We start from the raw sequence: 17,666 nt of genomic DNA, 5'->3' as shown, positions 1-17,666 counted from the left end.
TAAATTCAACATTGATATACTTATTTTCTCGACATATCGCACTTGGGTTTAATAATAGTCTCAACTTACATAATTTCCTTGTATCAACATATCAAAGATAATCATTTATGTACATGTCATGAAACATATCATGCTCTTACCGTTTCTTCATAAGCATATATCATTCATTTCATTATATCAATATTTCATGCTCCATCATTTCCATATATTTTATGTATATTTATTAGGTAATAGTTTATATCAAACTTAACATAAATTATATTCCATGTACTTATACTTATTTTGTTTATCTATCTTCATAATTATTTTATACAACTATTTTGTACATATATTTCCATATGACCAGTTCTTGTAAACATTTCACACAACTATTTCATATAACCATTCGTCATCTGATACGTATTACCTGAATATCAATTGTTCAATAGATGTCATAGCGTCTCCTATCCACGATCTTATTTATCTTTGACATGATGCCATAGTGTCTTTAAACTATGGTCTTACTCATTTTCTGTCATGTTGCCATGGTATCTTTCAACCATGGTCTTATTCTTTTCATGTCATGTTGCCATGGTATTTTTCAACCATGGTCTTACACATTTCATATCAGGTTGCCATGGTATCTTTCAACCATGGTCTTACACATTTCATATCAGGCTGTCATGGTATCTTTCAACCATTGTCTTACACGTTTCATATCAGGTTGCCATGATATCTTTCAACCATGGTCTTACACATTTCATATCAGAGAGCACACTCTCGCGAACTTTATCCTTACAGTGGGATTACCAGTCCAGGCTAAATCCCCTGCAATGACAATTACTCTAATGAGCTTGGATCTGAATTACCAGTCCAGGCTAAGTTCAGACCCTAATTCGGATTACCCGTCCGGGCTAAATCCATTTTCCACATATTCTTCGGGAGGGCTATATCAGGATAGGATCACCTGTCTGGGCTAGATCCTTTTTACCGTCAATTCCTTTTCAGAGATCCATAAAATTTTCCTTTCATTCAACCGGGATTTATTTTCAATTTATATCGAGTATTAACAATATTTCATCAATTATCATGAATTGAACATTCAAATCATATTTTCATCACATAACCACATAGTTCAAGTATTTAAAATACAATTCAAGTTACACAAACTTACCTCATTGCTTGTTTGTGTTTATAATTTCATTAATCCGATATCTTTTCTTTTCCACGATCAAGTCTCATATTTGACTCGTTCGGATCTTTACAAATAAATTTGATCATTATTTTCATTCATTTCATATTCTAATGCATTTAATTAATGCTCTAGGAAAAATTACCATTTTGCCCTTAAACTTTTAATTAATGACGATTTCATCCTTAGGGTTAGGAAAATAAAATTCTTGCAATTTAATCCTTGTTTCCAGCTATTATTCTCATACATATTGATAAAAATCCATGAATTCTATAAAATATCAGAATTTTCCATAATTTCAACACTTTTTAATTTAATCCCTAAAACATGTTTTCCCCCTATCTTGAACTAAATTGATAATTTCATTCAATTTTGTAATTTAAATAATAAAATAAATCTATTTCATGCAATTTGGTCATTTCTGATATTTTTACAAAATTGCCCATGAAGTTTTACTTTTATTCAATTTAGTTCCTGAGCCTAAAATATGCAAATTAGCCATGCTAAATGAATATTCATAAATTTTTTCCTTCTCCTCCTCTCCATTCCACATCCTCAATGTATATAACACACTTGTAAGTAACATTATCTATATTTTTTTATTATTCACTTTTATGAATATTCAAGCTGTCCATCTATGTCATATTCACTAAATTATTTATATCTGGAGCTATAGAACTCCAAAATTAAGATCCGATAATTTTCCCTGAAATTAGACTCATATATCTTCTTACCATAAAATTTTCAGAATTTTTCGTTTAGCCAATAAGTACATTTTATTCTTTAAAGTTACCCCTATTTTGCTGTCTGACAGTTCTGACCCTTCTTCACTAAAAATTAATTATCTTCTCGTACAGAATTAAAATGACGTTATTGTTTGTTTCTATTAAAAATAGACTAATTCAGGATTCTAAAAATATAAATTTAAGCTCATAATTATTTTTATCCAATTTTTTATGATTTTCCAAAGTCAAAACAGGGGAACCCGAAATCATTCTGACCTTGTCTCACAAAATTTTTTATATCTCATGATTTACAATTCCATTGCTTACATAATTTCTTCTATAAGAAACTAGACTCAATAATTTTTAATTTCATATTTTATTCATCCTATAATTTGATTGATAAATTTTTTTATGATTTTTCAAAATTAGACTACTGCAGCTGTCCAGAACTGTTTTAATGCAAGATATTATTTACCATATTTATAACACCCTTATTTTCTTTCTCTACACTATTTCTCATCACTTTCTCTTATTTTCTCTTCACTAACATATCAAGAACATAGGACCATATGTAAGGAAACTCTACATTAACATTAATCCCATGCTTTTTCAATAATATCAAACTTAAAAAAATATATTGAAATCATGATGTTCTTACCTTGTTCTATTGATTTCAATCTTCATCTTGATTTTCTCTCTCCTTCAGCTTCCATTTCTTGAATCCAACTTGATATTCTAACTTCTCATAGTCTCCTTAACATTTTTCTCTCTTGGTAGCTATGGAAATTCTTTTTATTTTTGGGTGAAAATGGTAAATTTTTGGTAAAAGGACCAAATTGTAAAGAAAGTAAAATTTTCTTTCTTTCTCTCTTTCTCTCACGTTGTATGGGAAATATGGATGAGAATTTCTCATCTTTCTTTCTTTATATACTAATAAAATAATAATAAAATATCTTATTAAAATATTAATAAAATAATATTTATCTAATTAAATAATTATAAAATATCAAAATATCTCTAGCATCGTTATTACTTTCTAGATTTCTCTCTCTTCCAATTAACCATTTTGCCCTTCATTATCTTTTAAAATTCCATCCTTGAGTCATCATTTAATTTGGTAAAATTGCAATTTAGTCCCTCAGAGTTCTTTATCTATTCAATTTGGTCCTAATTCATCCATTTTCCTTAGTTTCTAGATCATTCCACCCTTAAAATATTTACACTATTGGTCCTTCAAATTTTTCATATTTACACTTTAACCCTTCAAATTTTGAGTATTTACTCTTTGCAACAAACTTTTTTCACTTTTACAATTTAATCCTTTCTTGAATTAATATATCATAATATACTTCCCAATATTGACATAACTCAAAATTTCCCTTTTTGTCACTTTATTTCCATATTTTATTATATCATGGATAATATTTTACTGTAAAAAATTTCGGGATATTACAGCTCATGGGTTGGCACATAAAATTCAAAACCAAAATAACATCCAACACCATTTTCATCATTCAATTCACAGAAGAAAAAAGTAAGAAATATGGAAGACTTCGGGAAGACAACTTTTGCGTGTCTAGTTTACACTCCAGCAATACTGTAACACCCCTCGCCCGTATCCGACGCCGGGATAGGATTCGAGGTGCTACCGGACTTAACTCAAGCACACGCATATAAAACTGGGCCATAAAATTTCTTTTAACTTAAAACTTCCCGTTCACATGCATTATGTCCTTTAAACAGGCTCACGAGGCCTAAAACATACATTAGAGACGGTTTGGGACTAAACCGAGAACTTGAGAAAAACTTGAAAAATTCATGTTTTAAAGCTCCATACGTCCGTGTGGCTTGGGACACGCCCGTGCCTTTAGCCCGTGTGCAACACTGACTTTAAAACACGACCATGACACACGCCCGTGTACAACACTGACTTTAAAACACGGCCATGACACACGCCCGTGTGGCCTACCCGTGTACTAAACTGACTTAAAATTTTAAGTGCAGGGGACGCACGGCCATAACACACACCCATGGGAGTGAGTCGTGTGTCACACACGGTCTAGACACACGCCCGTGTGCCTTGTCCATGTGGACAAAAGGAGGCCATTCTTCCAAGCCATTTTGTCACCCATTTTACACAACCTACACAAGATCATTTCAATATACTAATTTCACCACAATAGACACCAATTTATCCATAGAAAGAACATTATCTACATTTGCCAAAATGAATAATATTATTCTAGGCTTGATACAAAATGAAGGGCTTTTGACTTAAGCCAAAGTACATAATCAATTTCTCATTAAAACAAACATCCTAGTCTAGCCCTATACATGCCATACTCAAAAGAAATTTATACTATACCAAGTGCTTCGATTGATAGTGTGATCGATATCTTCGACTTCAAGGGATCTTTGAGCTAATTAAACGGCACTGAAAGAAAAGGGAAAGGAAAGAGAGTAAGCGTAAAGCTTAGTAATTAAGTTGCATATAAATAAATATACAACAACAATTTCACCATTAGTCATCATACTCATAGCTCAAAGGTAAGCATAAACTTGACTTACTCATTACCGTCTACTCAAATCACATTTTCTAATTTGAGCTCATTACTCATGCATACCAAATAGGTACCTGTACCACTCACAACATTATTATACTTTCCTTATTAAATCACTTTCGTAATCTTAAAGTCGAACCTTTCGGAATACTATCGGATATTCTATAAGCCTCAAACATGGGATAAGTTGCCGATGCCATGTCCCAGACATGGTCTCACATAGGCTATCATCATCAAGGCCGATGCCATGTCCCAGGCATGGTCTTATACTAACTCTAGTATATACGTGCTGATGCATGTCCCGGACATGCCTTACACTAGCACGACTCTTAGCCGATGCATGTCCCAGACATGTCTTACACTGGCACTCATCTCTACGCTGATGCCATGTCCCAGACATGGTCTTACACTGGCACTCATAATGTGCCCGATGTATGTCCCAGACATGTCTTACACTGGCACACAAGAAATCCGAATGTTATGGCATGAATATCCGGTTTGTTTCCTAGGGTCCCAACTAGATCTTTCTACTATCTCAATCATTAATATGCATTCTCAGTTCCCAATCTAGCAATTCATACTATATCAATTCAAAGACAATTCAAATACATACATTAACAATGTAGTTGTATTATTTACATACAACTTACCTCAAGTTACAAAATGTACTCGACTAGTTGGTTTAGTCGATTTGCTTGGCTTTCCCCTAGTCTAGGTTCGAATTTGGCAATTCTTGATCTATGATAAAAAAAAAATGCATCATTTAGTCACTAAACACAATTAGGCAATTTAAAATTCACATCTCAAGTAAAATGACTATTTTGCACATAGATCTTGGCAAAATGACCATTTTACCGTTATGCTCAAAATTTAATTTTTATTGAATTTCTTTGTATCTTAGGCCTAGCTGGCCCCTTTTTACTCTTATAGGATCACCAAATTCTCACTGTTTCACACCCTTATCACCTAATTTCACAAACTTTACAAAATGGTCCTATAAGGGTTTTCATGAGAAGTTCTTTCACAAAAGTTGTCTATTACACAACTAAGACTCATTTTCTTCCATAAAACTCAGAAAACATCACAAATATTTCCATGGTAAAACCCTACACTTTCAACCCTTTTGCAAAATAAACCTCTCATTAGGAAGCCTATGCTTCAAGGAGTCCAAAAATGTAAAAATTATTAATAGAAACTTTCAAAATCACTTACTTGAGAGGATTAATGTTACTGAAATTTTTGAAACTTTCAAAACCCCATTCTTTGCTAAAAATTTTGGTGGAGGAAGAAGATGGAAAGGGATGATATCATCCTCCTTTCATCTATCTCTATTTTAGTCAAAATAAGTCACCTAACCCACCTAATTTTAAAATTTTTGTCTCCTCTTGACCCTATGGCCTGCTATGCTCCTTTAAAAAGGGTCTAATTACTCTTTTAAAGCCCCAAATTTTAGTTCTCTAACTAATTGACATATTTGGGTACTAAAATGCAACTTTTGTCTTTTATGCGAGTTAGTTCTTTCTCGCAATTGGGCTCAAAAACATTAAAATTAGCTCCCCATATTTGTTGTGCATTATTATAATCGTACTATAACCTCATAATAATAAAAACAATTTTCCCAACTTCAGATTTGTAGTCCCGAGACCACTGTTCCAACTAGGCCCTAAATCGGGCTGTTACAAATACAGTGTCCTGTGATGGCTGAGAAGGACTGCTTTCGTCTTCTTCTTTCTGTCTTTACTCAGTCGCTACCCTCTATCTTTGCCTAATGATCTCTTCCCCTTGTTCGGCATTTAGGGTTTCCTCCTTTGACTTTTTATAGCTTTTTTCCTAGGGTAAATCCAACAACCCATGTTTATCTTTTCCTCTTTTTAAATTCTTTTTTCAACAACCCAAGATTATCTTCTCCTTTTTAAAATTTTTTTTAAGATAAAACAAAAAACCCAATATTATTTTCTCCTTTTTTTAGGCAGATTTTCTAGTACAAGTACAGTTGGGCTAAAATTGGTATTTGTTGAGTGTTGATTCGGTCTTCCCGATATTGCCACGACATTCGTGCTGACAAAATGTCCAACCTTTTGCCCTGACAAACCTTCACTTCTTTATTTCTTGTGCCTCAACCTACATCTATCAAACCACCAAACACAACCCTACCAAAAGCAATTAAAAGTAACAAATAATAATATTTAAGCACCATCCAAGCTTTTTATGCAATGTACTAAAAATGTTAAAATAATTTCCTAAAATGCAACTAAGTTCACTTAAGTACATATAATTGACCCAATCTAAAGGCATGAATTATAACTCTTTTCAAGAGTTATCACACCCTCAAACTTGAGTTATTGCTTGTCTTCAAGCAATATATGCATAAACTTATGAATGTAAGAGTTGTCATAGCAACATAATCACCTTTGCATTGTGAGACCATTAAGAAAGCATTTTGTACTTCAATTCTCAACAATCTTCTATGTCTAAAAATTTGATGAAGTTTCATAAGATTATTTAGCAAAGGCAGTGTAAAAAAATATTTCCCTAAAAGAAAGAAAAACTATAACGCCCCAAAAATTTGGGTATTTATTTTTTGTGTGTGTTAAATCGCATAAATGTATGCTTGCCTCAGTGGTTAAGTGTCCTGAAGAGTGTTGGAGAGGTCTTGAGTTCAAGCTTGGGCTTATGCCAAATTTTGATTTTTTCTTATGATAACCCTGTCTTCTGTTAATGGGGTTCTTAAATAATTGTGGGAAGGATCTGTTAAAAATAGCTGAGAGGTGCAGGGGATAGAGGTGTGATGTTGCTGCTTGTGGGTCTTGGGTTCGAGGGTTGTTGTGCTCAGAGATGTTTCTTTTTGTTACCCTTGCCGTGTAGGAAGTTGTTGTTGACCGAAACTCTGCTTACTTGAGTAGAGTTTAAATTGGTTGGATCAGGAGCTAGTGGAGGAACGGTTTTAGGAGAGATTAGGGGAGAGAAAGGTGGGATTTGAAGTTGAGAGGGAGAATCATTGCCGAATTGGCAAGTGAATTGCTAAGGAATTTCAATTGGGGTAGAGGACCCTCTAGTGATCGATTTTGACTGTGGTTTTTGCTCATTTTCTCCTTTGAAGCCGTTTGTATTAAGAAGGGTATAACATTGTCCGTTTGGTTGTTTTTGGCGTACAGTTGAGGTTCATTTTGGGTTCTTGATTTTATTTTTTCCTTTTAGCCTCTTGTGTTGTCGTTTTTAATTCTTCTCTTCTTTCCCTCAAGACCTTGGTCGAATACCTTCTCTTTCCCTTCAATCGGGTTGCCTAGCCGAACTCCCTTTCTTTTCGCCCTCATTTGGCTCTTTCGTTTTTGGCTAATCTTCACTCTGTTCTCTTCGTTTCTTTCGGTTGCTAGCTCTTATGTTGGATCGATTCTCTTCTCCTTTTCTCTTCCAATTGGCTTTTGTTCCCTAGGCCGAATATCTTGCCTTTTTTATCCCTCACGACTTCTCCTTCTTTGAATCTAATGGCTTAGTCAAATACTTCTTCTTCTTGGCGATTTTGGACTACTAATTTTTACTAGTGTAGGTAAGTGTTGATTTTTCTTCTCTCTCAGTTACATTTATAGTTTAATCTATCACCTCCCTCTTTTGCGATTTCCTGATAAAGGTGTGACCCTTTCATTTTGCCTCAGATATTATGTGTGTTCGGCTCTTGTGTGGGTAGGCCAATTACTCCTTTTAACTATTCTCAGTTTCTACATAGTGGTAAGTCTCTAACATTGTAGTTTTAGCTATTTTTTGGTTATGATGGAAAGTAAGAGTATTGGAATGTGATGCAGTTTTGCCAAGGATTTGAAAGTCCATCGCGATCACCAGTTAAAGGGAGTAGTAAATCGTACTTGATCAAGCAAGGTTGGTAATGTGTATCCTATTGGAGATAAAGTGCTTATGAGAGGGTGTTTAACCCTAATGATTCAGGACTAACTTTTGAGCATGTTTGAATCTAGTTTGGTGTTCATAGGGATTACGCTGTACTCGTAAATAGGTGTGTAAACACACTGCATCTATCGTTAAACGGAAAAAGCCAGAAAACGGATACCACCGTTACCACATGAGGTACGCTCACCCGTGTGGTCATTTAGATGCATAAATGCGAGCATATGACTATAGAGACCACCACGAGCAATCTCGTGAGTATAGGTAGCTTGGGGCACATTGTGTCGAAATGGACTGTGTGGGCCTACGGGCTTGTGGGCCCTGCACTGGCAAACCACTCGAATGTATGGGATCTGTTGGGCCGGCTGTGTTGTGAACAAGGCCAAGGCCATTATTTGGGCTTAATGGGCTACGCGAGCGTATGGGCCCACATGGGTTGTATGGTGGGCTTTGGCCCATTTGTGTTGTTTAACTGTTAAAGGTTGCACGGGTCGTTCGAGACAACTGTGGACCTACTGTTGGGATAGTAAGAGTACCTAAACCCTAATTTGTGAAATGATTGTTTTACCCCTATGAGGTAAATAATGAAAATACCCCTATGTGATGTATGATTGTTTCAGCATGCCATTCTTATCGTATGTAAATTTATATTATATTGCATTGCATGGGTGGGATATATATTATTGGAGGAAGTGTACTGAGAGGCTATAAGCCTATTACTGGCAGCTCAGCTGCAAATACTATTAGTGCCGAAACCGTTACTTTATTCTAGAGTGTAGGGATGGGTGGGTTGATTTATTTCCCCATATGAAGTGTAGGGCTAAACGAAGTAGAGTGTAAAGAATGGTTGGGTAGGATCTCTTTATGCATTATTGATACTGTACTGAATTGGGCTAAGGCCTACACTGTTACTGCTACTGTAATGGGCTAAGGCCCATACTGATATGTGGACATGGGCTTAAGCCCAGACTGTTCAAATATTGTATGTTTGTCTGTTTATTAAATAAGAATTACACACTGAGTTTCATAACTCACTTTTTTTGCTTAACTGTGTAGGTAACCTTTAGGCGAGTCGGTGTTGTGAGGGACTCGGAGGCGGCCACACTACTATTTATAAGTTTGTTTTGATTTTGGTAAAAGTAGCTTTATCTGGGTTTCCAACTATCACGCATTGTAACCTGATATAAAAGCTTCCTCAACGGTAATGTTTAAAGTATACTAACAACCTAGTACTAAACTTGTTTTACTAAATGAGCTTATAATTTGGCAAACGGAACAAACAAGTTAGTTTTTCAAAAGAGTTTCAAACAAAGCCTTAACACAAACGAGCTTTTCTATTAAGTCTGCAATTTTTAAAACTCACTCCAATGTGACACCACAGATGCGACCCTAACGTCTAGGCCAGGTTTGGGGTGTTACATTTTCTGATATCAGAGTCAAGTTACAAAACTCGACTATGGATTTGGGTTTTCTAAAAATGTAAATTTTAAAAGAATTGTTTCAACTAGTGGAAAATTTCTTGAGGTGTTGTTTTAGAAGGTGTGGTCTACCGAGTCTCCGGCGCTGATTCTGTAAGTCCTCTAAAACTACTGTTTGATTTAACTGAAACACTGAGATTGTCATAGATAATAAACTATATTGAAACCTTTATTAGGGTAACCTAAAACTGTAGTAAGACTTCGATCTGCGAGATCAAACAACTCGGAATTGTTGATGCTATTTTTCATAAAACATTTGTTAAAAAAAACTGAAAATATAAAATTGATGCATAAAACTGTTAATATGGATAATACGCAAATCGACTACAAGCACTAGGGGTACTCGTGGAAGGGTTACTAGAGGCTGCGACGGAGGCCGTGGAGGTGCTTGGGCTGGATCTTCGGCATCGGGTCATATACCTAACATTAAGGCAAGGGAGACATCGGTTTCATTGGTGACTGAGACTGGGTCACATGATCGTGCAGCTGAGGACGACGCACTGTCTTAAGCTATGCTGTAAATTTTGGAAAGAGTCGTTGGGCCCAATTCTAGAACTGTGGGCCGTGGGTCGGTAACAAAATGACTTAGGTTTAATGAGGCCAAAATCTTTAGAGGTATTGCTGGAGTTGCCCGTAATGTAGCTGAATATTAGATGGAGGCTACAGAGAGGATCATGGATAACCTCGATTGCACCCTAGTGCAGAAACTAAAAGGTGCAGTTTCATTATTGAGAGATGAAGCCTATCAGTTGTGGCTTAGTGTAAAAGAGGGTACTCAGCCCGATCAATTAACTTGAGAGTTTTTCAAGAATGCGTTCCAAGGGAAATATGTAGGTGCTAGCTTTGTGGATGCCCGTAGAAGGGAATTTTTGAATCTGACCCAGGGGGATAAGTCCGTAGCTGAATATGCGGTGAAATTTTTATGATTGAGTCGTTATGCGCGAGGCATAGTGGACACTGAGTATGAACGCTGTGTTTGTTTTGAGGATGGTCTCAGAGATAATCTGCGAGTTTTGATAGCTCCACAGAGGGAGCGAGATTTTACAGTGTTAGTAGAAAAAGGCAAAGATCGTTGAGGATATGAAGCGCATTGAGCTCCAGAATCGTGAGAAGGATAAGGGAAGGAACAAGAGGGTTTGGGAACCCTCAAGTTCAGCTATGGAGGTTATAAAAAAGGTCAGAGTTAATGGGCTAGCTAGAGTTGGGGCCCCTGTTGCTACTTTTGGGTTACAGCCTTGTATTGTTTATGGGAAACACCATCAGGGCGAGTGTTGGGTATAGATGGGGGCATGTTTCAGGTGCGAATCTATGGAGTACCGTATCAGGGATTACTCATAGAAGCCCAATCAGATGCAAGCTACTGGTAGGGGTACTGTTCAGTCGCAGAGAGGTTTTCAGTAGCCACCAAGAGGTCGTGGTCAGGCCAGAGGTGAAAATGGTGTGGGCTGTGATCGTGAAGCACCGGGTAGAGGTGCTAGTCATACTGAGGCAAGGCAACCGACACTGGTTTATGCTGCACGTCGCCGAGAGGACGGAGTCGCCTCAGATGTTATTACAGGTATGTTCTTTATTCATCATGTACCTTACACTGTATTGATTGTTATTAGGTTTACGCACTCTTATATATCGTGCACTATGTCTGAAACTTTGGATGTAATGCGTGAAAACACTACGAGCGAGGTTACTGTGTTAAGTCCATTAGGGCAATCAGTGAAAGTGAACAAATTGTTTAAGGATGTATCTTTGGAGGTTCAAGGAAAGACCTTTTTAGCTGATTTGATAGAACTTTCTTTTAGGGAATTTGACGTAATATTGGGCATAGACTGGTTGGTTAAGCATCAGGCAAACCCAGACTGAGCTACAAAGTGGACGATTCTGAGAACTGAAAAGGGAAATGAGGTAATTATGGTTGAAGAGCAGCAAAATTATCTGTCAAATGTGATTTCTATACATAGGGATGAGAAGTTGGTGCGTAAGGGTTGTGAGGTGTATGTAGCCTACATCAGTGCTTCTGGTTCTGAGGTTTTGTCTGTTAAAGATATTAGAACGATTAAGGAGTTTCTAGATGTCTTTCCCGAAGAGTTACCATGGTTACCTCCTAACAGTGAAGTTGACTTTGGGATAGAGCTCTTGCCTGGTATAGCTCTGGTGTCTATCGCCCCTTATAGAATGGCATTGAAGGAGTTGGCAGAGCTTAAGGCTCAGATTCAAGAGTTATTGGATCGAGGGTTCATCCGCCCTAGTGTGTCTCCGTGGAGAGTACCAGTTTTATTCATAAAGAAGAAGGATGGAACCATGCAGACGTGCATTGACTATCGACAACTGAACAAATTGACTATAAAAAATAAGTACCACCTACCGAGGATTGATGATCTGTTCGACCAATTTCGTGGAGCTTTAGTTTTCTTTAAGATTGATCTCCGATCGGGGTACCATCAATTAAGGGTCAAGGAGACTGATGTATACAAGACGACGTTTAGGACTCGTTACGGTCATTACAAGTTTCTAGTGATGCCGTTTGGACTAACGAATGCACCAACGGCTTTTATGGATCTGATGAACCAAGTGTTCCAGCCCTATCTAGATCGGTTCGTAGTGGTGTTTATAGATGACATTCTGTTGTATTCGAAGACTGAGGAGGAGCATGATGCACATCTTCGGGTTGTTTTGTAGATTTTGAGGGAGATATGCTAAATTCAGCAAGTGTGAATGTTGGTTACGTAAAGTAACTTTCTTGGGTCATGTGGTATCTGTAGAGGGGATTAGGGTTGATCCTTGAAAAATTGAAGTGGTTCTAGATTGGAAGCAACCTAAGTCGGTGTTAGAAATTCGAAGTTTCTTGGGTTTTGTAGGGTATTACAGACGGTTTGTTGAGGGGTTTTCGTTGATTTTTGCACCTCTGACTAAGTTGTTCCGTAAAGGGGTACCGTTTAACTAGATTGATAAGCAGCAAAAAAGTTTTAGGAAGCTTAAAAAAGTTTTGACTGAGGCCTTTGTCTTGATACAGCCAGAACTTGGGAAGGAATTCACGGTTTACAGCAATACATCACATGTTAGTTTGGGGTACGTGTTGATGCAATAGGGTAAGGTAGTAGCGTATGCATCTCGTCAGCCTAAAACGCATGAAGCGAACTATCCGACTCATGACTTGGAGGTGGCTACAGTGGTAATCGCATTAAAAATTTGGAGGCATTACCTGTATAGTGAGAAGTGTATTATTTACACGGATCACAAGAGCTTCAAGTATCTCCTCACTCAGAGGGAGTTAAACCTTAGGCGACGTAGATGGGTTGAGCTGCTAAAAGATTACGATTGCTCGATTGAATACCATCCTGGAAAGGCTAATGTGGTAGCCGATGCACTGAGCCGTAGGGCTGTTACCAATTTGAGGTGATGTTTTCTCGTCTCAGTTTATTCGATGATGGTAGTTTACTGGCCGAACTCTAAGTTAAACCAAGATGGATTGAGCAGATTAAAATTAAGCAGTTGGAGGATAAGTCACTGCGTTCTCGATTCTGACAGATAGAGAATGGGGAGACCTCAAATTTTGGGCTGAATAGCGAAGGGGTACTGTGTTTCCGTGGGAGAGTCTGTGTACCGAAAGATGCTGATTTGAGGTAGTCTATACTGTAATAGGTGCATAGTAGTCCTTACACTATGCATCCTGGTGGGAATAAAATGTACTGGGACCTTAGAGAGTTATATTGGTAGCCAGGACTTAAGCGGGAAGTTATTGATTTTGAGAGTAAGTGTCTAACTTGCCAACAGGTTAAGGTAGAGCACTAGTTGCCTTCAAGGTTGCTTCAGCCAGTTAAGATTCCACTTTGGAAATGGGAGAGAGTAACTATGGACTTTGTTAGTGGGCTACCCCTAACGCCTTCTAAGAAAGATTCGGTGTGGGTCATCGTGGATGTAACATCCTGAAATAGGGAGTAGTCAGAATGGTGGTTTTGGGACCACAAATCTGACATCAAAATTTTTACTTTATGATTATTATGAGGCCTAGAATATGAGTATATGCATGTGTTTAAGTTTCATGAAGAAATTCTTTGAGTAAGGTGTTCAATTGGAAATTAGGGACTAAATTGAATAAATTGCAAAACTTGAATTCTAGAAGTAATTTGTATGAAATTGCTTTGGGTTATGAATTATAAGGTCTTGGAGAGCAATTTGCCCAAATTCTTAGTTTTTGGACAAAAATGGGCTTACGGACGGAATTTTAAGGAAAGGGATTAAGGGCATTTTGGTCATTTGGTATTTTAATGAAATAAAATGGGAAAAATGAACCAAAATCATCCCATTCTCTTCCTTGTCCAGTTGAAACTTCAAGGGTTTACATAGCTAGGGTTTTAAAGCTTTCTAAGCTCAATAGTAAGTACTCCTAAGCCCCGTTTTTATGCTCTTTGTATTTTTGAAATCCCGGTAGCTTACTCTCTCCATTTCTACCCATATTTTGAGTTAGGGTTCATGTTTGTAAAGTGACCCATGTGTGACATGTTTATTATTTGATGTTTTATGGAGGAATATGAAAGTTTTATGTGTGTTTAACATCTTTTTCTAGGTGATTTTCATGAAAAACCCTTATAGGGACTATTTTGCAAAATATGTAAATGTATGGTAGAAATGAGAAAATAATGGAAAATGTGGGCTACCATAAGAAGAAAAAGTGTTCGGCTAGGCTTGGGTAAGATAGAAAGTGCATGTGTTTCATTATACGAGCCTAGGGACTAAATTGTAAAAATGTGAAAGGTTAGGGGCAAAACGGTCATTTGGACCAGGGGTAGATATTAAACTTGAAATGCATAATGTAGTTTATTAATGAGTTAATTTTGTTGATATAGACCCCGAGGAACAAATTTCGGAGGTCGATTGTGGTAAACGCAAGGTTTCGGAATAACCAAAACATAACTCCAAAACGAATACCAGGTTCGGATAACTTAAAGTAAACCCCTAATATGCATAATTGTATGATTTATGAATGCTAGATGATTGCATTTGTTATTGGTATGAAATATCATAGAAATACATATTGATGATGACATGTGAAAAATATCTCGGTTGAAGTTGACAAAGGGAATTCGATGGATAAACCCTCATTGATATGTGTAAAGAGATCCTGTATGTGTTGCAGTAAGGATTTAGCTCGGACGAGTAATCCGTGATCTCAAGTATGAAAAGGATCTAGCCCAGACGGGTGTTCCTTGAATGATCAAGCCTTCTGAAGAATATGTGTGCATTATGGATTTAGCCTGGATGGGTAATCCGATTAGGGTCTGAATTTAACCTGGACTGGTAATTTAGATCCGAGCTCATTAAGGGTGTTTGTCGTTATAAGGGATTTAGCCTGGACTGGTAATCCCGATATCACTTTATGAGTTCATGATATGGGGGATTTAGCCTAGACTGGTAATCTTGCCATGAGATGGGAGGTTCGCGGGAGTGCATATATGTGAAATGATCATTCGTAAGAATTGATGGATAATGGGTATTCCATCGAGATTTCTTAGAAACTCAACGGGATTAATATGATGTATGTCAATAAGATGATGAATGATGAGCTCATCTACATAAATTACATGATGCTTTGTTATGTAACTAACTCATTGATTGAGTGCATGTGATAGGGAATCATTTCATAATTGATGATTTCAGGATTTAAATATGGATGTATGCTAATTACTCGGTAAGTCTACTTTTTGGTTATTCGAGCTTACTAAGCATGTAAATGCTTACCCCTCTCTTTTTCCCTATCTCACAGAGCTCGAGGACTCGAAAGGATTGGAAGACGATTGGAGAGTCAACACACTATTAACTAGACAAGCTTTGGTATAAAGACTTTGTTTGTTTTGTTCAATGGCATGTATAGTATTTTTTAGTATTTTGTTATATATATCATTTGATTTGCCCAATGAAGGCATATAAAAATATATTTATCTCTTTGTATATGGCCACGAAAATTGGCTTAATTAAAGTAGGTTATGACCTACGAATTTATGCATGGTTTTATTTACAAGTGATGGGTCGTTACCAATTGGCAATGAGTCATATGAACGAGCCAATTTCGGATGAATTAAAGTGACATGGGAACCCGTAAACACTAAATGGGAAATGACCTATCATGTATGAAACCAATGATATGAGGTTCCCATACATTTAGTTTAATCAAGATTATTTACAAGTGTATAATTGTGTTTTACTTTGAATTTGGTTACCACTAAGCACAAGTAGTAGAAAGGGGTGATTAAAGGCTTGGAGAATAGCCTATTAGAGTCCACATGGTTAGACACACGTGCATGTGTCTAGTCCGTGTGTGACACACGGTTCCCTCCCATGGGCATGTGCTATGGCCGTGTGTCCCCTACACTTAAAATTTTAGCTCAAAGTTGTACATGGGTAGGCCACACGGACGTGCACCATGGCCGTGTTAAAAAGACAGTGTCGTCCATAGACAGGTAGCACGGGTGTGTGCCATGGCCGTGTTGATAAATTAGTGTTGCCCACAGCTGAAGGGCATGGGCGTACCCCAAGTCACACGAGCGTGTGAGTCCACACGGCCCACCGGCACGGGCTTGTGACACTTTATGATAAGGAAAAATTTCCTAAGGAGCCCAAGGTTTATCGAATGTACTCGAATTTGTCCTGCACTGCCTCTAGGTATGTTATAGGCCTCGAAGGCCTATATAATGGACGAGTTGTTCATGGATGAAAAGCTTAAAATTTGAGTAAAACTTGGTGACCCAATTTGGTACGTTTCAAAATGTAAAGTCCTAGTAATGCCTCGAACCTTATCCTGGCGTCGGGTACTGGTGAAGGGTGTTATAGTGGATCGATTGACCACGTCTGCCCACTTTATACCTGTTCGTATTGGTTACTCGTTACAAAAGCTAGCTAAGTTGTATGTATCCAAAATTGTGAGACTGCCCCGGTTTCTATTATATTTGATAGAGATCCTCGCTTTACGTCTCGGTTTTGGAAGAAGTTGCATGAAGCGTTGGGTACAAGGTTGGACTTCAGTACTGCGTTCCATCCTCAAACAGATGATCAGTCAAAGAGCATAATACAGATACTGGAGGACATTTTAAGGAGTTGTGTAATTGACTACCGAGGCAGTTGGGAGGACTATTGACCATCGGCAGAGTTTGCATACAATAAAAGTTATCAGACTAGCATACATATGGCACCTTACGAGGCATTGTATGGTCGTAGGTGTCGTACTCCTTCGTGTTGGACAAAGTCAGGTGAGCGGCGTGTTTTGGGCCTTGAGCTAGTATCTGATACCGAGGATAAGGTCAGATTGATTCAGGATCGATTAAAGGCAGCATCAGACAGATAGAACTCTTATGAAGATCTGAAGCGTAAGGGGATTGAGTTTTCGGTGGGGGACTTGGTGTTTCTTAAGGTCTCGCCATGGAAAAAGCTACTGAGGTTTGGTCGGAAGGGCAAGCTAAGCCCTAGGTTTATTGGGCCTTACAGTGTATTAAAGCGCGTGGGAACGGTCGCCTATCAACTTGAGTTACCTCCAGAGTTGGACTGAATTCATGATGTGTTTCAATTCTCCATGTTGAGGCGATATTGCTTTGATCCTTCACACATCATTTCGATTGAGGAGATTGAGGTTAGACCAGATCTGACTTTTTAGGAAGAGTCAATTCAAATTTTAGATCGTGATGTGAAGGTTTTGAGTAGGAAGTCAGTTCCACTAGTTAAGGTGCTATGGCGTAATCACAATTCTAAGGAAGCTATGTGGGAACCCGAGGAAGCAATGCAACGACAATACCCTCATCTATTTTGATCAGGTAAATTTTGAGGCCGAAATTTTCTTTTAGGGGTTAGA

This window comes from Gossypium arboreum, chromosome 3, assembly GCF_025698485.1.
Source record: "Gossypium arboreum isolate Shixiya-1 chromosome 3, ASM2569848v2, whole genome shotgun sequence".
NCBI lineage: Eukaryota > Viridiplantae > Streptophyta > Magnoliopsida > Malvales > Malvaceae > Gossypium > Gossypium arboreum.
Note: the sequence above shows the minus strand (reverse complement) of the source record.